The sequence below is a fragment of the Carcharodon carcharias genome, chromosome 2 (assembly GCF_017639515.1).
Source record: "Carcharodon carcharias isolate sCarCar2 chromosome 2, sCarCar2.pri, whole genome shotgun sequence".
NCBI classification, from domain to species: domain Eukaryota; kingdom Metazoa; phylum Chordata; class Chondrichthyes; order Lamniformes; family Lamnidae; genus Carcharodon; species Carcharodon carcharias.
The window spans coordinates 123,245,455-123,270,261 of NC_054468.1; the positions used below are offsets into that span (position 1 = coordinate 123,245,455).

The 24,807-nt window shown below is 41.4% G+C and overlaps 1 protein-coding gene across 3 annotated transcripts in view; it reads left to right on the top strand.

Moving 5' to 3' along the window:
* The first annotated feature begins 276 nt into the window (after window positions 1–276).
* Window positions 277–24,807, top strand: part of LOC121275378 (WD repeat containing planar cell polarity effector) — a 163,046-nt gene continuing 138,515 nt past the window's right edge. The window contains exon 1 of one of the 3 annotated variants that reach the window (XM_041182911.1): window positions 277–383. The gene's annotated coding sequence lies outside the window, so the exon portion shown is untranslated. Of the gene's footprint in view, window positions 384–5,651; window positions 5,685–24,807 lie in introns of those variants that run through there. The other 2 variants (XR_005942401.1, XM_041182912.1) reach the window with 2 other exon arrangements.

Below are 24,807 nucleotides of genomic sequence, written 5' to 3' on the forward strand. Positions count from 1 at the left end.
ATCGGACCACAATCCCCAGCAGGCACCGCGCGCCCATCTCACACCCTGCATCCCTCCGCCTGGCGCATATAGGCTAATGAGAACAAATAGTTCCGCCGCAAAATGAATACAACCCCTCACTAAAAAGCAATAAAAACAGTTAACGTTAACTTTAATATGTTAATAATTTGTTCTACATGTTAAACTTGTACACTTGTGCTTCCAGAGTGGTTAATGTTGTATTCAATGACGCCCTTTTTTATATAACTGGCGGAGTGATCGAGATGGGGTGGGACTGGGCTAGATGTACTTCCGGTGGATTACCGGAAATGATTGTGCGCCCCAATGCGCGGCCTGGGCTGGTTGCTAGGAGACGGTGTGCGGTGGATAAGAGGGACTGACAGGTAAAGTTTTCACAACAGAAAATGGTGGAAATCATTGGCAGGTCTGACGGTATCTGTGGATAGAGAAAGAGAGTTAATGTTTCCTGTCTGTGACCTTCCATCAGCACTGGGGAATGTTGGAGAGAGATCCCATTGACAGGAGGGTCAGTGAAACAGAGGGAGACAGACTGAAAAGAACCAGAGGGGAAGATTAGGAGAAATTTTTTTATGCAGCAAATTGTTGCAATTTGGAATTCCTCAGTTGAAAGGGAGTGGAAGCTTCAATAATAACTTTCAAATGGGGAATTGGATAAATACTTGGCGGGGAAAACAATGAGGGTGATGTGGATGTAGGTATAGGGGGGAGGGCTTGGGGGGATAGTGTCTAGCCCTTTCAAGGAGCCAGCACACAGGCTCTGTGCTGTTCCCCCTCCACCAAGAGTAAAATCATTGCTGTGGAAAACAAGAGGAACACAATCTTAATAAAGTTGGGATAAAAGCAAAATACTGCGGATGCTGGAAATCTGAAACAAAAACAAAAATAGCTGGTAAAAAACTCAGCAGGTCTGACAGCATCTGCGGAGAGGGATGTAGTTAACGTTTCGAGTCCGTATGACTCTTCATCAGTCATACGGACTCGAAACATTAACTGTATTCCTCTCAGCAGATGCTGTCAGACCTGCTGAGTTTTTCCAGCTATTTTTGTTTTTGTTAATAAAGCTGGGATTGTGTGGATTATTAGAGCACTTGTTGGACATGTGACAGTGCTGGGCCTGAATGTGCATGTTGTAAAGTCCTTCCAAGCTGTAACCTATTACTGTAACTAGAAAACAGAAGACTGATGTGTAACCTGTTTGAGGACAGGGAGATCCTTCTACTTGTGTGGGAATCCAAAGCTATAGGCAATAAATGTAACAATTCACTAATAAATCTGCCATGAAATTCAGGAGAAAATTCTTCACTTAAGAGAGTGAGAATATGGAGTTTTCTACCACGGAGTGGGTAAGGTGAATAGCATTCTTGGTATTAAGGGAATGGAGAAAGGGGTAGAAAGTTATGTTGTTAGGATGATGAAGAGGGATGGGGGGAGGTTTGCATGGTGTATAAATTCCACAGGGTTTGGTTGGGCTGAATGGAATGTTTTTGTACTGTATTTTCTAAGTAATGTAATTACTGTAAAACCATAATGTGAGTTGGTCATTTTTTTCATAAATAACTTTCTGCTTTTTGTGGAAACTCCATATCCACTCCATCCCCATACCCAGAAAAAAATTGTTTGTCGCATTAAAGTAGCTTTAATAAATTTGCCCACTGTGCAGCTCTTACTAGAAACATAGGAGCAGGAATAGGCAATTCAACCCATCGAGCCTGTTCCGCCATTCAATAAAATCACGGCTGATCACTCACTTCAATGCCTTTTTCGAACACTATCCCCATATCCCTTTATGTCATTGGTATTTAGAAATCTGTCAATCTCTGCTTTAAACATACTCAATAACTGAGCTTCCACATACCTCTGGGGTAGAGAATACCCTCTGAGTAAAAAAAAATTCTCCTCATCTCGGTCCTAAGTGGCTTCCCCCTTATTTTGAAATTGTGTCCCCTGGCTCTAGAAGCAGGTGAAACATCTTAACTGCATCCACTTTGCCTATCCCTTTAATTATTTTGTAGGTTTCAATGAATGATAATCTCATGCTTCGAAATTCTAGAGAATACAGGCCCAGTTTCTCTTCATAGGACAGTCCCGCCATCCCGGGAACAAGTCTGGTTGCACTCCCTCTATGAAAATAATATCATTCCTAAGGTAAGGGAACCAAAACTGCACACACTATTCTAGGTGTGGTCTAACCAAGATTCTATACAATTGAAGCAAGACTTTGCTTCTGTACTCAAATCCTCTTGTGATAAAGGCTAACATGCCATTATCCTTCCTAATTGTTTGCTGCACCTGCCTGTTAGCTTTCAGTGACTTATTGATGAGGACACTCAGATCCCTTTGTACATCTACACTTCCTAATTGCTCACCTTAAGAAATACCCTGTACATCTGTTCCTCTACCAAAGTGATAACCTCACATTTTTCCACATTATACTCATTTGCCATTTCTTCCCCACTCACTAAGTCTGTCCAAATCCTCTTGAAGCCACTTTGCATCTTCCTCATAACACACATCTCCACCTAGCTTTGTGTCATCCGTGAATTTGGAAATATTACATTTGGTCCCCACATTCAAATCATTGATGTATATCGTGAACAGATGGGGCCCAAGTACTGATCCTTGCCGTACCCCACAAGTCACAGCCTGCCAATGTGAGAATCACCCCTTTGTTCCTACTCTCTAATTTCTGCCGGTTAACCAATCCTTAATCCATGCCAGTATATTATCTCTTATCTCATGTGCTTTAATTTTGCTAACCAACCACCTGGAAGTTCCCCTTCAAGCCATTCAACTTCCTGACCTGGAAATATATCGCTGTTCCTTCACTGTTGCTGGGTCAAAATCCTGGAACTCCCTCCCTAACAGCACTGTGGGTGTACCTACATCATAGAGACTGCAGAGGTTCAAGAACGCAGCTCACCACCACCTTCTCAAGGGCAATTAGGTATGGGCAATATATGGTGGCCTAGCCAGCGCGTCCACATACCATAAATGAATAAGAAAAATCCCTGTCTTAAATTGGCGGCCCCTTACTTTTAAACTGTGACCCCTAGTCCGAGATTCTCCCACAAGAGTAAACATCCACCCTGTGTATGTTTCAATCAAGTCACCTCTTGCTCTTCTCAACTCCAGCGGATACAAGCCTAGCCTGTCCAACCTTTCCTCACAAGACAACCCACCTGTTCCAGGTATTAATCTAGTAAACCTTCTGTGAACAGTTTCCAACACATTTACACCCTTCCTTAAATAAGGAGAACAATACTGTACACAGTACTCCCGATATGGTCTTACCAATGCCCTGTATAGACGAAGCATAACCTTTTGCGTTCAATTCCCCTCGCAATAAACAATAATATTCTATTCGCTTTCCTAATTACTTGCTTTACCTACATACTAACCTTTTGCGATTCATGCACCAGGACACCTACATCCCTCTGTAACTCAGAGCCCTGCAGTCTCTCACCATTTAGATGACATGCTTTTTTATTTTTCCCGCCAAAATGGACAATCTCACATTTTCCCACATTATACTCCATTTGCCAGATCTTTGCCCACTCACTTAATCCCTTGTAGCCTCCTTATGTACCCTTCACTATTTACTTTCCTACCTATCTTTATGTCATTAGCAAATTTAGCAACCATACCTTCGGTCCCTTCATCCAAGTCATTTATGTAAATTGTAAAAAATGGAGGCCCCAGCACTGATCCCTGTGGTACATCAGTTGTTACATCCCACCAACCAGAAAAAGATCCATTTATGCTTACTCTCTGTTAGCTATTAGCTAGCCAATCTTCTATTCATGCCAATATGTTACCCCTAAACCATGATTTTTATTTTCTGCAATTACATTTAACGTGGCACCTTATCAAATGCCTTCTGGACATCTAAGTACAGTATATCCACCAGTTCCCTTTATCCACAGCAAATGTTACTTCTTCAAAGAACTCCAATACATTAGTTAAACATGATTTCGTTCTCACAAAACCAAGTTAACTCTGCCTGATTATCTTTAATTTATCTAAGTGCCCAGCTAATTACGTTTTTAACAATCAATTCTAAAATTTTGCCTATGACAGATATAAAGTTAACTGGCCTGTAGATTCCTGCTTTCTGTCTCCCTCCCTTTTTGGAACCTCCCCCTAATTTAGGGAGTCTTGGAAAATGAAAACCAATGCATCAACTATCTCATGAGCACTTCTTTTAAGACCCTAGGATGAAGTCAGTCCGCAGCTCCAACAATTTTCTCAGTACCACTTCCCTGGTGATTGTAATTTTCTTGAGTTCCTTCCTTCATTACATTTCCTGATTTACAGCTATTTCTGGGACGTTGCTTGTATCCTCTATAGTGAAGACCGATGCAAAATACTGTGTAATCCATCTCTTTATTTTCCATTATTAGTTACCCAGACTCACTTTCTGTAGGACCAACACTCACTTTGTTAATCTTTTCTTTTTAAATAGCTATAAAAATTCATCTCTTTTCATATTTCTAGCTAGCTTTCTCTGGTACTCCAATTTTTCCCTCCTTATTAATCATTTAGTTATTCTTTGCTGTTTCTTATATTCTGTCCAATCCTCTGACCTGTCACCCATCTGTGTGTAATTATATGCTTTTTCTTTAAGTTTGATACTATCTTTAACTTTTTTAGTTAACCACGGATGGTGGGTCCTCCCCTTGGAATTTTTTTTCTCGTTGGAATGTATCTATTCTGTGTATTCTAAACTATCCACTTAAATGTCTGCTGCTACATCTCTATTGACCTATCCTTTAACCTAATTTGCCAATTTCACTTTAGTTATATATTTTTTGAAATAAGGAGACCAAAACCATACACAGTACTCCAGATGTGGTCTCACCAATGCCCTGTACAGCTGCAGTAAAACTTCACTACTTTTATAAAAACAGAAAATTGGTTGTGGGAGGGGGTGGTGGTGGTTGAAAAATGGATAGAAAATGGGATTTAAAAAGGGGATAAAACTGCAGATGAATGAATAAAAATAAAGTAAGTGGATAAAAAATAAAAATTAATGTAGAAGAAAGGGGATTAAAAAGTGGAGTGAGGATGGAGGAGAGAGTTCATGGTCTGAACTTGTTGAACTCAATGTTAAGTCCAGAAAGCTGTAAAGCGCCTAATTAGAAGATGAGGTGCTGTTCCTCCAGTTTGTATTGGGCTTCACTGGAACATTGCAGCAGGTCAAGGATGGACATGTGGGCATGAGAGCAGGATGGTGTGTTGAAATGGCAAGTGTCAGGATGGTCTGGGTCACGCTTATGGACGGGCCGGAGGTGTTCCGCAAAGAGGTCACCCAGTCTGTGTTTGGTCTCCCTGCTGTAGAGGAGACCACATTGGGGGCAATTTGAATTCAATAAAAATCTGGAATTAGAAGTCTGATGATGACCATGCAACTATGGTCCATATTGTAAAAACTGGTTCGCTAATGCCCTTTAGGGAAGGAAATCTGCCGTCCTTACCTGGTCTGGACTATGTGACTCCAGACCCACAGCAACGTGGTTGAACAAGGGCAATTAGGTGATGGGCAATAAAGGTTAATTGTTAAATGTTAATTTCGTACCATAGAACTAAACAAATGAATTATTTTTCTGATGTTAGGCAAGAAGAATACAGGATTCCATTTGTTTCTTTCTTAAACGATCAAACAGGTATATTATAAAACAGAAATGCTGGAAATCCTTTGTCAGAACTATACCAACACATTTAGTATACAGTAGTGTTGAATAGAAATGTATTAAAGATATATTGAAATATTGCAAGAATATTATAATAGCTTAATAAGTGTGTGGGGAGGGAAACCAGTAAGTAAATTCCTTCTCAACAATTAGCCATGGAGCAGATTGGAGTTAGTTTGATGAGTTATCTAGTCTGCTAGGAAATCATGTAACATAAAGAGAGGGGAAAAGTAGCAAAACATGGAGATGAAAAATAACCAATGGATTGAAAGATTATATAGTGCATAATGTCCTAGGCCCAAACTTTTTCTACATGTCATATGATCTTTTAAAACTTTTCAGTGTGGCTATTGAATATTGATGCATTGTGTTTGGGGTAAAACAATAGGAAAAGCCTTTCAGTATTTTATTGCCTTGAAAGAACAAACAGTCTATCCATGATTTTTTTACTGGCTGATTACAGGGTCATTACATCCATGGTACAAAATAGCTGTAGGTAGTACTTCATTTCTTGGAGGAGTAAAAGCTTTAGGAATGGGCACAATGCCTGTTGCTTCTGTTTAGGGAAGGTTATCCTAATTTTCATTTGGTTTAAGTGTGTAAATAAATAAAGAAACTATAATAAGATATAGTTGTTATTTATGTCATACTTCTTCCCCACCACCTTACCTAATTGCATAGAGGTTAGATACAGGTTGACAGGTGTGGACACCCCCTGCCCAATTAGGCATGGTACTGTCTGAGTTAAACATGTGCGGCTTACTACAATAGAGAATTGGCAAACTGAGATTCGAAAATCCCATCCTAAGTGATTGATTTACCTTTCTACATCTCTGGCTGACTGGTTGGTCAGTTATCAATAACATGGTGATAACATGGTGACGTTTGATAAGGTGCCACGTCAAAAGCTACTACACAAGATAAAAGCACATAGTATAGGAGGTAATTTATTAGAATGGATAAAGGATTGGTTAGCCAACAGGAAACAGAGAGTAGAGTAAATGGGTCTTTTTTCAGGTTAGCAAGCTGTAACGAGTGGAGTACCACAGGGATCTGTGCTGAGGCCTCAGCTATTTAGAACCTATATCAATGACTTGGATGAAGGAACCAAATGTATGGTTGCTAAATTTGCCAATGACATCAAGGTAGGTAGGCAGTATGTTGGCAGAGGAGGTAGAGAGTATGCAAAGGGATACAGACAGGTTACGTGAGTGGGCAAAAATTTGACAAATGGAGTATAATGTGGGAAAATGTGAATTCGTCCACTTTGGCAGGAAGAATAGAAGAGCAGTATACTATTTAAATGGAGAGAGACTGCAGAACTCTCAGATACAGAGAGATCTGGGTGTCCTGGTACATGAATCACAAAAAGTTAGTAAGGTATAGCAAGTCATTAGGAAGGCAAATGGAATGTTGGTGTTTATTAGAAGGAGAATGGAATAGGGACAGAAGGTGCTGGAAAAACTCAGGTCTGGCAGCATCTGTGGAGAGAGAAACAGAGTTAACATTTCGAGTCCAATATGACACTTCTTTATAGCTCAAGGGAGGTAGAAATGTGATGGGCTGTATGCTATTGAAAAGGGGGAAAGGGTCAGGTAGAACAAAAGGGTAAATCAGGGATAGGTTAGAGGGCAAAGATGTCATGGAACAAAAGGCAAAGGGAGCGGGAATAGTAGTAATAAAGGAATGAAGCAATGGCCCAGAGAAGGTGTTAATAGCAGAATATGAGCCTGATTCTTTTTTAACTCACCTTTTAAATTTCTGGAATGGGACTTAAACCCATGACCTTTTGACTGAGAGGTGAGAGTGCTACCCACTGAGCCACAGCTGACACTTCATTGAATTGAATAATACATTTATGCAAATCTTCTTTGGTATGTTAGATGGTGTAACAACTAGATGCATTGGCGGACCTCTGTAAGAACAGACATTACATTAAATTAACCCCGGTGGTTGCTTGCACTAGTTAAACATGTGAAAGAAATTGTTTCTACAGCCAAATCCATTCTGCAGTAACTGTGCTTAAATGTCCACATAACAAGTGCACCATTTAGGGGTATTGTCTGCAAAATAATCCACAGACATTAGATACTGGGCTGATATCTCTTGTACTGCGAAGGCATGACTACACCTGTCTCCATTGGGCAGGGGAGGTATTTATGGTAGAACTCTCTTGCACTATGCCCTGTCTTGCACTTTCTTAATAATTCAGGGACATGCTTAGGCAGCTGCAGGAAGTAACACCCAACTTTTGAGCATTGTACTGGAAATTACATGTAAAAGAATGGAGATATCAGCCAGCTGAACTACCATTATTTGAGACTTCACTGCACTATCAGTTCATGTTTGGAAGACATGTTGCACAGTTTTTTCCCCCAGCTTCACAATTACCTGGTACACAGGTAACTTGACACGTGGCATTTTTGGTTCTTGTTGCCCGTCTGAGTAATAGTGGAAGTCCTAGAGGCGATTCTCTTGATTGATGGAAGACAATCTATTCCCTTCATCATCGAATAAACCTCTATCAGGTCATCCATAAATCTATGCCTCTCTAAAGTTTATAGTCCCAACTCTTTCAGCCTACCTTGATAACCCAGTTGAGTGACCCTGCCCCTCACTCTTTCCAAAGCTTCAATATCACCTAACATGTGAGGAGATCAAAACTGGACACATTATTCCAAATGAGGCCTGACCAAAATCTTATACAAGGACAATTTAATATGCTTTGTCTTAGTCAATTATCCTTTAAATGTGCCCCACATTCTATTTGCTCCAGCTATCACTTTTTGCAAGAATGAAGTTCAATTTTCCAAACCCTTAAGGCAACAATTGTATAACTAAAACTATAAGGTACATAACCTTTGATAAATAGAATTCTTATGTACGTCAACTGTCTATTTTCACCTTTTAGACTTTATTGGGAAATTTCCTTTTCAGTCAGTTTGGGTAATTGACAGATTAATGCAGACTAGTATCTGGAAGACAAGGAGGAAAGCAGTTTGCAGAGTACAACTTGTGCCATGTTGCCTGTATAGTGGGGGTAGATTCTTAATTCAAAACAGGAATTCAGTTGATGCCTTCTTTATGGTGGGAGAGAATCGAGGTATAGATTACAACTAATCAAATATGATCCCAGTGGGAGCTGTGCTTGAACACAAGTAACTCTGTAAACTCGTACCCTTTTCATGCACAATTCCCCCCTGTGATCAATGAATCATATGATCAGTTTACCCAGCTAGACTCTTAGGTTTTGGAACATAATTTTGAGAATATTACATCTATTCTTAAATCTTCATCAAATGAACAAAATGTTTGTCAGACTACAGCCAGATTTTGAGTTAAGAGTTAAAAATCCATTGATATTTTAAATAACACTGTGAAGCTTTAAAGCACCAATCTCATGAACTTGCACAAACGATATTGCACGTTGGAACATACTTCCTGCTATTTCAGCAATGGGGATATTTTTAGAGACTTGCCCCAGAATTCAGCAAGTGTCGGTGATGAAATAGCCACAGGAGGGCAGCATTCTCACTGTCAAATCAGCAATGAAGGAGCCTGGTTAACAGGTTGTGGAAATTGCAATTTGGTTGAAAATTGTGTCCAAATAAAGCCATTAGGACTCCCTTGACATGGTATTGAATCAGCAGGGTACTCCTGAGATACAGTTATATAGATGATTCAGTATGTTAGTGTACTGGAGTGTTGTGATGTAGAATACTGGGGCATGGGCTTGCTCCTGCAATTTCCCGTATATGACTTCTCTATCGCAGTCAGGCTGGCTGATGGAGTGCGAAACAGAGATAAGGGAGAGAGAAATTTAACAGAGGAAATCAGAAACTGGATCATCTCGATCATAATTATTACAGTCTGTTATCCAGGTCCTGCTTGCTCACTTGCCCTCTCAGTTGGGTGCTGCCAAAATAGGATTTTAAAATGAGTTGAACTAAAAAGAAAACTGCAATAAACCATCACAGCAGATTGTAACTGTGCTAAGGTGTGTTAAAACTGACCTATTTATGAAACCGTTATGGGGTTTTATGGGAAATGGACAAATCCCGAATGAAAGGAAGACTTGCATTTATAAAGCGCCTTTCACAACCACAGGATGCCCCAAAACCAGTGAAGTACTTTTGAAGTGTTGTCTCTGTGTAATGTGGGGAATTTAACGATTCTGACAAAAAATGTAACCTTTTGTGATGTAATCACTGTGCAATCTAATGGCCATGTGAATGTTAAGAGCATACAACATAATATGAACATACGAATTAGAAGCAGGTGTAGGCCACTTGGCCTGTCGAGCCTACTCTGCCAATCAATGAGATCATGGCTGATCTGCTTGTGGCCTCAGCTTTACATTCCTACTTACCCCGATAATCTTTCACCCATTTGCTTATCCAGAATCTATCTAGTTCTGCCTTAAAAATATTCAAAGACTCTGCTCCCCCACCTTTTGAGGAAGAGAGCTCCAAAGACTCATGACCCTCTGAGGGAAAAAATTTCTCCTCATCTCTGTCTTAAATGGGCAACCCCTTTTATTTTTAAACAGCGATCTCTAGTTCTAGATTCTCCAACAAGAGGAAAAATCCTCTCCACATCCACCCTGTCAAGACCCCTCTTAGAATCAAGTCACTTCTTACTCTTCTAAACTCCAGCAGATACAAGTCTAGCCTGTCCATCCTTTCCTAATAAGACAACACACCCATTCTACAGATTAGTCTAGTAAACCTTGTCTGTTACTTATATGCTCTACAGTGAAAACCGATGCAAAATACCTATTCAATTCATCTGCCATCTCCTTATTTTCCATTATTAGTTCCCCAGGCTCACTTTCTTCCCTGAACTCCTTCCAATGCATTTACATCCTTCTGGTCTCCAATGCCCTGTATAACTGAATCATTACTTCCCTACTCTTATATTCAATTCCCCTCACAATAAACAATAACATTCTATTAGATTTCCTAATTACTTGCTGTACCCGCATACTAGCTTTTTGTGATTCATGCACTAGGGCATCCAGATCCCTCTGAATCTGAGTTCTGCAGTCTCTCACCATTTAAATAACATGCTTTTTTTATTCTTCCTGTCAAAATGGACAATTTCACATTATCCCACATTATACTCCATTTGCCAGATCTTTCCCCACTCACTTAACCTACCTATGTCACTTTGTAGCTTCCTTATGTCCTCTTCGCAACTTACATTCCATCTATCTTTGTGTCATCAAATTTAGCAATCATACCTTCAGTCCCTTCATCCAAATCATTTATATAAATAAAAAGTTGAGGCCCCAAAACTGATCCCTGTCCACTCATTACATCTTGCCAACCAGACTCCTTCGACAGCACCTGCCAAGCCCACAACTGCTACTATCTAGAAGGACAAGGGCAGAAGACACATGGGAACACCATCACCTGAAAGTTCCCCTCCAAGCCACTCACCATCCTGACTTGGAAATATATCACTTTTCCTTCACCGTCACGGGGTCAAAATCCTGGAATTCCCTCCCTAACAGCACTGTAGGTGTACCTACACCCACAAGGACTTCAAGAAGGCAGCTCACCACCATCTTCTCAAGGGCAACTAGGGATGGGCAATAAATGCCGGCCTAGCCAGCGAAGCCCACATCCCATGAATGAATTTTTTAAAAAGACCCATTTATGCCTACCCTCTGCTTCCTGTTAGCTAGCCAATCTTCTATCCATGCCAATATGTTGCCCACTACATAAACTTTTATTTTCCACAATAACCTTTGATGTGGCACCTTGTCAAATGCCTTCTGGAAATCTAAGTACACTACATATGCCAATTCCTCTTTATCCACAGCATATGTTATTTCTTCAAAGAAGTCCAATAAATTGGTTAAACATGATTTCCCTCTCACCAAACCATGTTGACTCAGCCTGATTACCTTGAATTTCTAACATTTTCCCTATGACAGATGTTAAGCTAACTGGAATATAGTTTTCTGCTTTCTGTCTGTCTCTCTCTCTCTTTTTGAATAAAGGAGATACATTCACTATTTTCCAATCTGATGGAACTTCCCTGAATCTAGGGAATTTTGGAAAATTAAATCCAATGCATCAATTATCTCACTAGCCATTTCTTTTTAAGATGCTAGGGTGAAGTCCATCAGGACCAGGGACTTAGCCCACAGTGCCAACAATTTGCTCAGTACCACTTACTTCCCTGGTGATTGTAATTTTTCTGAGTTCCTCCCTCTCTTCCATTTGCTGATTTACAGCTATTTTTGGGATGTTACTTGTATTCTCTATAGTGAAGACTGACGCAAAATACCTGTTTAATTCAAAACAAAGACAGAAACAGAAATACCTGGAAAAACTCAGCAGGTCTGGCAGCATCAGCGGGGGAGAGCACAGTTGACATTTCGAGTCCTCATGACCCTTCAACAGAACTAAGTAAAATAGGAAAGGGGTGAAATATAAGCTGGTTTGGGGGCGGGGCGGTTGTTGGGACAAGCAGCCAGTAATAGGTGGAGATAACCAAAATATGTCATAGACAAAAGGACAAAGGTGTTGAAGGTGGTGATATTATCTAAAGGAATGTACTAATTAAGAGTAGAAAGGGCAGACAAGGTACAGATAGCTCTAGTGGGGGTGGGGGAATACTAAAAGGGCTAAAAGCTAGAGATAAACAATGGGTGGAAATACATTTAAAAATAATGGGAATAGGTGGGAAAAGAAAAATCCATCTAAATTATTGGAAAAAACAAAAAGGAGGGGGAAACGCAGACTGGGTGACCGCTTTGCAGAACACCTTCGGTCTGTCCGCAAGCATTACCCAGACCTCCCTGTTGCTTGCCATTTCAACACTCCACCCTGCTCTCTTGCCCACATGTCTGTCCTCAGCTTGCTGCATTGTTCCAGTGAAGCTCAACGCAAGCTGGAGGAACAGCACCTCATCTTCCGACTAGGCACTGTACAGCCTTCCGGACTGAATATTGAATTCAACAATTTTAGATCTTGAACTCTCTCCTCCATCCTCACCCCCTTTCCGTTGCTTCCCCCTCCTTTTTGTTTTTTCCAATAATTTATATAGTTTTTCTTTTCCCACCTATTTCTATTATTTTTAAATGTATTTCCACCCATTGTTTATCTCTCCCTTTTAGCCCTTTTAGTATTCCCCCACCCCCACTAGAGCTATCTGTACCTTGTTTGTCTTGCTTTCTGCTCTTAATTAGCACATTCCTTTAGATAATATCACCATCTTCAACACCTCTTTATTCTTTTGTCTATGACATCTTTTGGTTATCTCCACCTATTACTGGCTGCTTGTCCCAAAACCACCCCCCCCACCTTAAACCAGCTTATATTTCATCCCTTTCCTATTTTTCCTTAGTTCTGTTGAAGGGTCATGAGTACTCGAAACATCAACTGCTCTCCCCCGCTGATGCTGCCAGACCTGCTGAGTTTTTCCAGGTATTTCTGTTTCTGTTTATGTTCTGGATTTCCAGCATCCACAGTTTTTTGCTTTTATACCTGTTTAATTCATCTGCCATTTCCCTATTTTCCATTATTAATTCCCCCAACTTACTTTCTATGGGTTGAATTTTCTCCCCATCGGGGGTGGTTTGTGCGGGGGTGGGCGGAAGCGAGCACGAACCCGATCGGCACCCCCAATCAGATGCGCGCCGCCATTTTACTTAGGCAGGCCTTACAGCGTGACACACACCCAGAAGCGCTGTGCAGGCGGGGGGTATTCCCAGAGTCGTGTGTGAAAGACCGCAGAAATCTCCGAGGCATGGATGTGTCTCAGGGAGATTAGTTTAAGTTCTGAAAAATGTAATAAATGTAAAAAAAATTTTCAGGACATCCCGCCCGTGGATGAAGTTTCATGAAAAATGCGAAGGCCGCCTGGGCTCTTCGCCTGCCCACCAACCTTAAGGTTGGATGGGCAGCATTCTTAACAACTTTAATTACCTTCTTAGTAGGCCTTTGACAGTTCGATGGGCAGGCAGCCACCAAACTGACAATCTAAGCCCCCGCTTGCCGACCAGACAATTTTTACAAGAACAAAGAACAAAGAAAAGTACGGCACAGAAACAGGCCCTTCGGTCCTCCAAGCCTGCACCGATCATATTGCCCGTCAACTAAAACATTTTGCACTTCTGGGGTCCATATCCCTCTATTCCCATCCTATTCATGTATTTGTCAAGCTGCCTCTTAAACACCACTATCGTACCTGTTTCCACCACCTCCCTCTGGCAGCAAATTCCAGACACTCACTACCCTCTGCGTAAAAAACTTGCCCTGCGCATCTCCTCTATAACTTTCCCTTCTCACCTTAAATCTATGTCCCCTAGTAATTGACTCTTCCACCCTGGGAAAAAGCTTCTGACTATCTACTCTGTCCATGCCACTCATAATTTTGTAAACTTCTATCAAGTCGCCCCTCAATCTCCATTGCTCTAGTGAGAACAATCTGAGTTTCTCCAACCTCTCCTCATAGCTAATAACCTCCAGACCAGGCAGCATCCTGGTAAGCCTCCTCTGCACCCTCTCCAACACCTCCATATCCTTCTGGTAATGTGGTGACTAGAATTGCATGCAATATTGCAAGTGTGGCCTAACCAAGGTTCTATACAGTTGCAGCATGACTTCCCAGCTTTTATACTCAATACCCCTGCCAATGAAGGCAAGCATGCCATATGCCTTCCTGACTCCTTATCCACCTGCGTTGCCACCTTTGGACCTGTACACCCAGATCCCTCTGCCCGTCAATGCACTTAAGGGTTCTGCCATTTACTGTATAATTCCTGCCTGTATTCGACCTTCCAAAATGCATTACCTCGCATTTGTTCAGATTAAACTTCATCTGCCATTTCTCCGCCCAAGTCTCCAACCGATCTATATCCTGTTGTCTCCTTTGACAATCCTCTTCACTATCTGCAACTCCTCCAACCTTAGTGTCGTCTGCAAGCTTACTAATTAACCCAGTTACATTTTCCTCCAATCATTTATGTATACTACGAACAGCAAAGGTCCCAGCAATGATCCCTGCGGAACTCCACTAGTCACAACTCTCCATTCAGAAAAGCACCCTTCCACTGCTACCCTCTGTCTTCTATGACCAAGCCAATTCTGTATCCATCTTGCCAGCTCACCTCTGATCCCGTGCGACTTTACCTTCTGGTCCAGTCTGCCATGAGGGACCTTGTCAAAGGCCTTACTGAAATCTATGTATATAACATCCACTTCCCTTCAATCGTCAATCATCTTTGTCACTTCCTCGAAAAACTCGATCAAGTTAGTGAGACATGACCTCCTCTTCACAAAACCATGCTGCCTCTCACTAATACGCCCTTTTGCTTCCGAATGGTAGTAAATCCTATCACGAAGAACCTTCTTCAATAATTTCCCTACCACTGACGTAAGGCTCACCAGCCTGTAATTTCCTGGATTTTCCCTGCTACTCTTCTTAAACAATGGAACAACATTGGCCATTCTCCAGTCCTCTGGGACCTCACCCATAGCCAGTGAGGATACAAAGATTTCTGTCAAGGCCCCAGCAATCTCCTCCCTTGCCTCCCTCAGTACTCTGGGGTAGATCCCATCTGGCCCTGGGGACTTATCCACCTTAATATTCTTCAAGATGCCTAACACCTCTTTTTTGATCTCAACATGATCCAGGCTATCTACACACTCTTCCCTAGACAAATCGACTGCTAAGTCCTTCTCTTTGGTGAATACTGATGAGAAGTATTCATTTAGTATTTCTCCCATTTCTTCTGGCTCCACACACAGATTCCTGCCTCTGTCCCTGGGTGGGCCTACCCTTTCCCTGGCTACCCTCTTGCTTTTTACATATGTATAAAAGGCCTTGGGATTTTCCTTAATCCTGGTTGCCAGTGACTTTTCATGACCCCTCTTGGCCCTTCTGACTCCTAGCTTAAGTTTCTTCCTACTTTATTTATATTCTCCACGGGCTTCTTCTGTACCCAGCTTTCTAGCCCTTATGAATGCTTCCCTTTTCTTTTTGACTAATCTCACAATATCCTTCGTTATCCAAGGTTCCTGAAACTTGCCATGCTTATCCTTCATCCTAGCAGGAACATGCCGGTCCTGAGTTCTTATCAACTGACGTTTGAAAGCCCTCCACATGTCAGTTGTTGATTTGCCCTCAAACATCCTCTTCCAGTCAAGATTCCTCAGTTCCTGCCTAATATTGTTATAATTAGCCTTCCCCCAATTAAACACCTTAACCCAAGGACTCTTGTTATCCTTATCCACCAGTACCTTGAAACTTACTGAATTATGGTCACTTTTCCCGAAATACTCCCCTACTGAAACTTCGACCACCTGGCCAGGTTCATTCCCTAATACCAGGTCCAGTATTGCCCCTTCCCTAGTTGGACTATCTACATATTGTCTCAGGAAGCCCTCCTGGATGCACCTTACAAATTCTGCACCATCCAAACCCCTAACACCAAGTGATTCCCAGTCAATATAGGGAAAGTTAAAATCACCCATCACAACAACCTACTGCTTTTACATCTTTCCAAAATCTGCCTACATAACTGTTCCTCAATCTCCCGCCGGCAATTGGGAGGCCTATAGTAAACCCCCAACATTGTGACTGCACCCTTCCTATTCCGGAGCTCTACCCATATTGCCTCGCTGCATGAGCCCACTGAGGTGTCCTCCTGTCGTACAGCTGTGATATTTCCCCACCTTGTCTACATCCCTCTCTATCCTGCCTGAAACATCTAAATCCTGGAACGTTTATCTGCCAATCCTGTCCACCCTTCAACCAAATCTCTGTAATAGCAATAACATCATAGTCCCAAGTATTAATCCAAGCTCTAAGCTCATCTGCCTTGCCTGTTATACTTCTCGCATTGAAACAAATGCATTTCAGACCCCCAGTCCCACTGTGTTAAGTACTTTCTCCCTGCCTGCCCTTCCTCTTAGTCCTACTGGCCATATTCACTGGTTCCCAGTCATTTATTTCACCTGCTGACCTATTGCTCTGGTTCCCACTCCCCTGCCATATTAGTTTAAACCCTCCTGCGTGACACTAGCAAACCTCACAGCCAGGATATTGGTGCCCCCCAGTTTAGATGCAACCTGTCCTTCTTGTACAGGTCCCACCTGCCCTGGAAGAGATCCTACTGATTCAGAAATCCCTCCTACACCATCTGTTCAGCCACGTGTTCAGCTGCATTATCTTCCTATTTCTAGCCTCACTGGCACGTGGCACAGGGAGTAATCCTGAGATTACAACCCTAGAGGTCCTGTTTTTTAACTTTCTGTCTAACTTCCTGAACTCGCGCTGCAGGACCTCAGCACTCTTCCTGCCTATGTTGTTAATACCAATGTGTATCACGACCCCTGGCTGTTCTCCCTCTCCCTTCAGAATGTCCTGTACCCGATCAGAGACATCCTGGATCCTGGCACCAGGGAGGCAACATACCATCCTGGTGTGCCTCTCTTGAGTCGCTGACTTTAGAGTCCCCAACGACAATTGCTCTTCTGTGCTTTGACCCGCCCCCCGCTGCTGAACAACAGAGACAGCCGTGGTGCCACTGCTCTGGCTACTGTTGTTTTCCCCTGATAGGCTATCCCCACCATCAGTTTCCAAAATGGTATACCTGTTAGAGAGGGGGACAGCCACAGGGGATTTCTGCACTGACTGCCTGCCCCTTCTAGTGGTCACCCATCCATCTGTCTGTACCTTGGGCGTGACCACATCTCCAAAACTCCTGTCAATGATGCTTTCCGCTACCTGAATGCTCCTAAGTGCATCCAACTGCTGCTCCAACCAATCCATGCGGTCTGAGGAGCTATAATTGGGTACACTTCCTGCAGATGTAGTTGTCCAGGACACTTGAAGCGTCACAGATTTTCCACATCCCACAGGTGAAGCACTTCACCCCAGCAACTGCCATTTCTAGAACTATTTAATCAATTAATTTAAATCTAATAACTGCTTATTAACTCCTTATTAACTATACATTCCCTACGGCTAGATTTCTACTATAAATGCTAAATTCTAAGAACAGTAATCCCCTGATTCTGGTCTAGATATCCTCTACTTATTAATTAAGTGATTAATTTATTTGGTTTAATTAGTTTAACAATGTTTTAGTTTCAAATTCAATGTAGATTCCCTACCAGCCAATCAGGTCACAGATTTACCGTGACGCCACTTTTAATTTTTTTTAAGACTTGAGGTCCATGAATCCCCAAGGTAAGGTTTTTACACTCACCTCTCTGGAACTCCGCCCTCCGACTCTGCTCCCTGGAACTCTTCTCGCGCTCTTTTATCTTGTGTCTCCGCCGCTCTCCTCGCGCTCTTTTATTCTGCGTCTCCGCCACTCTCCTCACGCTCTTTTATCCTGCGTCTCCACCGCTCTCCTCGCGCTCTTTTATCCTGTGTCTCCTCCGCTCTCTTCACGCTCTTTTATCCTGTGAGACAAACACTCACTTTGTTAATTATTTTTTAAATATTTATAGAAACTCTTACTATCTGTTTTTATATTTCTAGCTAGCTTTCTCTTGTACTCTAATTTTTCCCTCCTTATTAATCTTGTAGTCATTCTCTGCTTTTTTTAATATTCCATCCAATCTTCTGACCTGCCAGCCATCGTTGTACATTTATATGCTTTTTATTTAAGTTTGATACTATCTTTAACTTTTTAGCTTTTTTGGTTAACCATAGATGGTGAGTCCTCCCCTTAGAATTTTTCTTTCTTGTTGCAATGTATCCATTCTGTGTATTCTGAAACATCCCTTCAAATGTCTGCCACTCCATCCATATGGACCCATCCTTTAACCTAATTTGCCAGTTCTCTTTAGCTAGCTCTGCTTTCATGCCTTCATAATTGCCCTTATTTATGTTTAAAATACTAGTCTTGGACCCACTCTTCTCTCCCTCAAACTGAATGTAAAATTCAATCAAATGATGATCACTGCTACCTAGGGGTGCCTTCACTATGAAGTAATTAATCCTATCTCATTGCACAATACCAGGTCTAGTGTAGCCTACTCTCTGGATGGCTCTCTGGTTGGCTCCATAACATGCTGTTCTAAGAAACTATCCCAAAAACATTCTGTGAACTCCTCATCTAGGCTACCTTGGCCCACCTGATTTTTCCTGTCTGTATGTAGATTAAAATTCCCCATGATTATCGTCATACCTTTTTGACAAGCTTCCATTATTTCCTCCTTTATACTCCATCTTCCCATGTGGTTTCTGTAAAGGAACCTGTACACCAATCCCACAAGTGACTTCTTGCCTTTATTATTTCTCATCTCTACCCAAACCGCTTCTACATCCTGGTTTCCTGAACCTAGGTCATCCCTCCTTACTTTGCTAATACCATCATTAATTAACAGAGCCACCCCTCCACCTTTTCCTAGCTTCCTGTCCTTCCTAAATGTCACATACCTTCAATATTCAGGCTCCAATTTATGTCATCCTGCAGCCACGTCTGCAATGGCTATCAGATTGTACTTATTTATTTCTATTTGCACTATCAATTCATCTGTTTTGTTTCAAATACTATATGCATTCAGATACAGAACCTTAAGTTTTGTCTTTTTATTATTTTTGTAACTTCTAGTCTTATCTGCTGATTTATTCTGAGATTTGCACTCTCTGTCCCTTCCTGTCATGGTCTGTTTATCATTTCCTGTATTGGTACCTTTCTCTCTTGCCTTGTTTCTACTCTTTGATTTCCCACATCTTCCCAAATTTGATCCCTTGTCCCCACTATTTAGTTTAAAATCCTCTCTACTTCCTTAGTTATGTGGCTCGCTAGAACACATGTCCCAGCATGGCTCAGGTGTAGACCGTCCTAATGGTACAGTGCCCACTTTCCTCAGTACTGGTGGCAGTGCCCTGCAAACTGGAATTCACTTTTACCATACCATACCAGTCTTTGAGCCACATATTAATCTCTGTAATTTTATTTTCCCTATGCCAATTTGCATGTGGCTCAGGTAATAATCCAGAGATTATTACCTTTTGAGGTTCTGCATCTAAATTTGGTGCCTGGCTCCTCATACTGACTATGCAGAATCTCTTTCTTGGTCCTGCCTATGTTGTTGGTACCTACATGGACCACAACAACTGGATCCACCACCACATCGCACTCCCAAGTTCCTCTCCAGCTCTGAGCAGATGTCCTGAACCCTGAGCAGATGTCCTGAACCCTGACACTGAGCAGGCAATGCAGTCTCCTGGACTCTTGCTCTTTGCTCCAGAGAACAGTGTCAATCCCCTTCACTATACTGTCCCTTACTACCATAACATTCCTTTCTGCTCCCCCGCTTGAATGGCTTCCTGTACCATGGTGCCATGGCCTATTGGCTCATCCACCTTGCATTCCCCACTCTCACCGACACAAGCTGAAAGAACGTCAAACTTGTCAGACAATTGCAAAGGCTGCACTCCTGCCCTCTGAGTCTACTTACTGCCACACTCGCAGTCTCATCCTCCTGTCTTTGACCACTGACCAAATCAGAAGACCATATCCTAAGGGGTGTGATTACATTCTGGTACAAAGTGCCCAGGTAACTTTCACCCTCCCCTTCCCTGATGCATCGCAATGTCTGCAGCTCGGCCTCCAGCTCAGTGACTCTAAGCTGAAGTTCCTCAAGCTGCAAACACATACTGCAGATGTGTTTGCCCTGGATCACAATGGCATCCAGCAACTCCCACATGCTGCAGCCATGACATATCACCTGTCCTGCCATCCTCAATGTGTTTTAATTAATTACTTAATTATTTTAGTCAATTAATTATTTTGCTTTTTTATACATTTTATTAACCTTTTCACCAGTTTGTATATTACTTTCAATCTTAGGAATAGAATAGACTATAACCACTTACCAGATACTCACCAAACAGCTAGCTTCTTCCCTTGTAGTAGAGTAAGAACCAATTCCTACAGACTGAAAAAGTTAGAAAAAGCAAAGGAGCACTTCCTTCCCCCCATTCCCCTAATTCCCTGACTCACCCAACTCCCAGCACTCTTATTCAAAGTTGCACTCCAGTTCCTGCTTATTAATCTGGTTATGATCATTTCCTGTTCATTATTACTTCTTTAGTTCCAATTTTTACTAAGCCGCCATTTACTTCCCATATGGGAATGCCACATTTCTGGCCTTGAATGACGGTTGGGCTTATTGTAGTTTGATGGTTCAGGGTCTATGACTTCACTTTCTGCGAACCTGCTGAATCCTAGAGTTAATTCTTTCTTTCAGAAATTAGTCATATTTCTAGATGAAAAAGGCATTATTATAACACAGCAATACATTAACTACATGGAATGATCTATTTGTAATCTTTGCACAGTGAATGATGCGGAACACCAAGATGTGGGCAAACAACAGAGATTACAAATCGATCATTCCATATAATTAATGTATTGCTGTGTTATAATAATGCCTTTTTCCTCTAGAAATGTGACTCCTTTCTGTAAGAATTAACTTCAGAGTTTAGCAAGATTGCAGAATGTAACACTTAGTAACGATGACAGTCTGTATTTTCCCATTTATACCATGTGGCATCGAACAGTGCCAATAGCTCACTCCATGGCATATGATGCAAACTGCTGTATAAGAACTAGTATTCCTGGTAAGGTAGCTGTTAATGTTGTTAGAATGGAGTGACAATTATGATTCAGTCTTTTTAGCAGGCATTTTGTTTTGGAAGTTGTTTGTTTTAACACTGCTCTCCTCCTTTTTGTATTGTACCAACCATTCGCCAAATACTTTAATTTTTCAAGATAAGCTGTAAACTAGTAATTTTGGAACTATTTCAGGCATTACTTTACTAGAAGTTAGATGTTAAGTTTCTTGTAAAATAGAAATGATAGTTATCAGAGGACGGAGTGTATTATTGTATAAATAAGATTTGTTTATTCTTCCCCATTTCAATATGCTTGGCCATCCCCTGAAGGAAGTCTTTATTCAAAGCAGAAAAATAATGAAGTGCATAATCCTGTAAAGATGTATTAAATGATGATGATTCTGTGCAGTTTTTCCACCCCATGTAAGCCATGCCACATAAAGATACTGACAATTCTGTACCTTCTCCCCATCAGTAGTTGAGCACTCATTGTTTCAATTCCATTTAGTGAAATCAGTTAAATGTTCATTGTTTTATCATTTTTGCAGCTCACTATACCTAGAGTGAATTATCACAAATGTTCAGATTTAAGTATTGTATTAAATGATCTCCATCCTTTATAACCACTAATGGTTATTTGATCTGCCTCCTGTATTTGATGTCCAGGCATGATGGAGTTTTGATGTTCCATTTGGCTGTCCATTTTGGTTCAGACCTCCAAGGTAGAAAGCAGCTGTCTTGAGGCTTCAGTTCCCTTCCCTGTAGTTGGCAGTTTGGTACTTTTTCCTGCCATTCCACGTGTTGAAATTAGGACAGGACATTGGATCTCAATGTTGCAACACCACTTCTTGAAATTACTTGTGTCCTTCGCAATTTTCTCTGTAATCTTACTACTGTGATGTATGGAAAATGCGTACATTCAAAGGCAGAAAACCCTATTTAGTCTCCGAGTCAATTTGCTTAATGAATAATGTGAAACAAATACTATTATGGAAAGCTTTTCCTTATTCAGAACTATTATTATCATCACAGTATATAGTGTATAAATAAACAAAGATAAATATAATAGCCTAATATGGTCTTTAACACATCCACAAAAGTAGTTGATTGTTTTTTCAGTTATTTAATGGTTTAGATACTTCTGGTGTGGTGGGGATCACAATTGGATGGCATTGTTTCTTGGTTGCAAAACAGGACAAAAGCATCCAATTTTGCAAAGAACCTGAGCTTATTTATTTATTTATGGGATGTGGGTGCCGCTGTCAAGGCTAGCATTTATTGCCCATCCCTATTGACCCTTGGGAATCTGTTGGTGAGCTGCCTTCTTGAACCGCTGCAGTCCATGTGATGTTGGACCTTTAAAGGGACCATTGGCAGCCCTCATTGGGAGGCGAGTATCTTTTTAAATTTGCCTTCATGTGGATTTGGGAGGAGCAGGTGTGACAACATTCTGTGGACTTGGGCAGCTTGCTCTTAACCCTTCCCACAACCTCCCCGCTGCACCCCCGCCCCCAACCCCACTCTGCCAAGCTATTTCCTGTGAGCTACTGTGGCTTGGCAGCTGGCACACATTGGTCTTGTCAACGTGGATAAGCTGGCTTTGGAGGTCCAGTAGGCAACTGCAGGATTCTGTTAGTATTAAGATGAGGCCTTCAGCCCAAAATAAGATGTGCACAGGGCCTTCCAGTTTGGACCTGCATGCCAATGATTGCTTAGTGTTGCTGTCATTTCAAAATACAAGCAGTAAACGACCATTGAAGGGCATGTATGTAAATTTCTAGGAATTTGCTCAGCTTGCATCAGATTTTATGTGTACACCTTATGCATTAGCTTCCGGGTCTTACTTTTGGCACCACCCTGGGAATTAAGAGAGCTTTTCTTTGTGCTTTTTGAGCTTTAGGAACCCTTGACTTAGTAGCTCATATTTTATGAAGTTGGATTCAGGTTCAAAATTTGCAAAGTTTCACTTGAAGCACCAAATCATTAGAATTTTTCTAATTGCTGCAGTAACTTAGCAATTCAGGTCTAAATCCAAGCTATAATTATGTGTGTGGAAAAACCAGGGCAGCGGTTGTGTGACAGTGCACCTGCCTCAGAGCGTTTAGTACCAACAACTGCACTCTGAGCCAACTCTAATATTATCGGTGGAAAGCTGACAAAATGCCTTAGGAATAAAGCAATTAAGTGTAAAAGTAGATCCGATGCACCTACAGTTGTTTTGTTCACACGGTCACAAGACCAGTGCTGAGTTTTTGAGGGTGTAATTAGATTATTTATTATTTGCATGAGAGTTGAAATCAACGATTATGTTAATTTGGAGTAAATTAATGAGAAGTTTAATATTGAAAAATACTGAAAATTTGTTTGGGCCATTCTTTAGAAAAATAATTTTGTAGGAATTTTTAAACCTGACCAAGGCAGAGTGGCCCTGCCTCAACTTCATAAAAGCAAAATGCTGCAGATGCTGGAAATCTGAAACAAAAAAAAAAATTGCTGGAAAAACTCAACAGGTCTGACATCTGTGGAGAGAAAGACATAGTTAACGTTTCGAGTCTGTATGACTCTTCTTTAGAACTAAAGAGAAGTAAAAATATGGTGAAATATATACTGTTTAAGGGGAGGCGGGGGGGGCGGGTGGCTTGGGTGAAGCTGGATAGAAAGCCAGTGATAGGGGGAAGCAAAGGAGAGATTGCAAAAGATGTCATAAACAAAAGTGCGAAGGGGTGTTGATGGTGGTGATACTGGCTAAAGGATGTGCTAATGGTGACATTAAGAGTAGAAAGCAGAGCAAGTTGCAGGTGGTCCTCGTGGGAGTGGGGTAGGGGGAGGGGATGGTGTGGGAGAAAAGGTTGAAATAGGCTAAAAGTTGGGGACAAAACAATGAATGGAAATAAATTTTAAAAATAATAATAGAAATAGGTGGGAAAAAAAATATATAAAAATTAAAAAATAAATATTTGAAAAAAGGCCTCACCTTGATCTAACTTTCAAAGTTAGATGGATGGTGTTTCCATTGCTGTTAAAGCAGACATTTTGACAATGAGTATTTATCCATTTCTGTCTTAAATAACTTGCTTCCCTTTCCCATGGTGCTTTTGCATCTTCTTGTAAAGCCTTCAGTTTGCAGTTGGTATCACTGAACAGACCTATCTTTACTGCCTTCACTGGAGTACTAGAGCTAATACCATTTGTTCTGGGTTGATTTCAAGGATCTTTCCATATCTATGAATGATACAGTGCCATTACGTTTCTAAGCAATAGGATCCATCCAGGCTACCTCAAAGGACAGCTGCCAGCTAAGCCAGTCAACAGTTCATATCTACATAAAGCATGTGATTAAGGTGCTATGTTTGTCAACTAAGAGAAAAAAAACTTCATTCATTTCCTGCTGGATGGAAGACACCCTCAAGTGGGATGCAGAACTTTTTCCATGAGCCAGGCTCCCCAGGAATAACTCCAACCCAGGTGTCCATTAGACTGTACACATGACCATTAACAG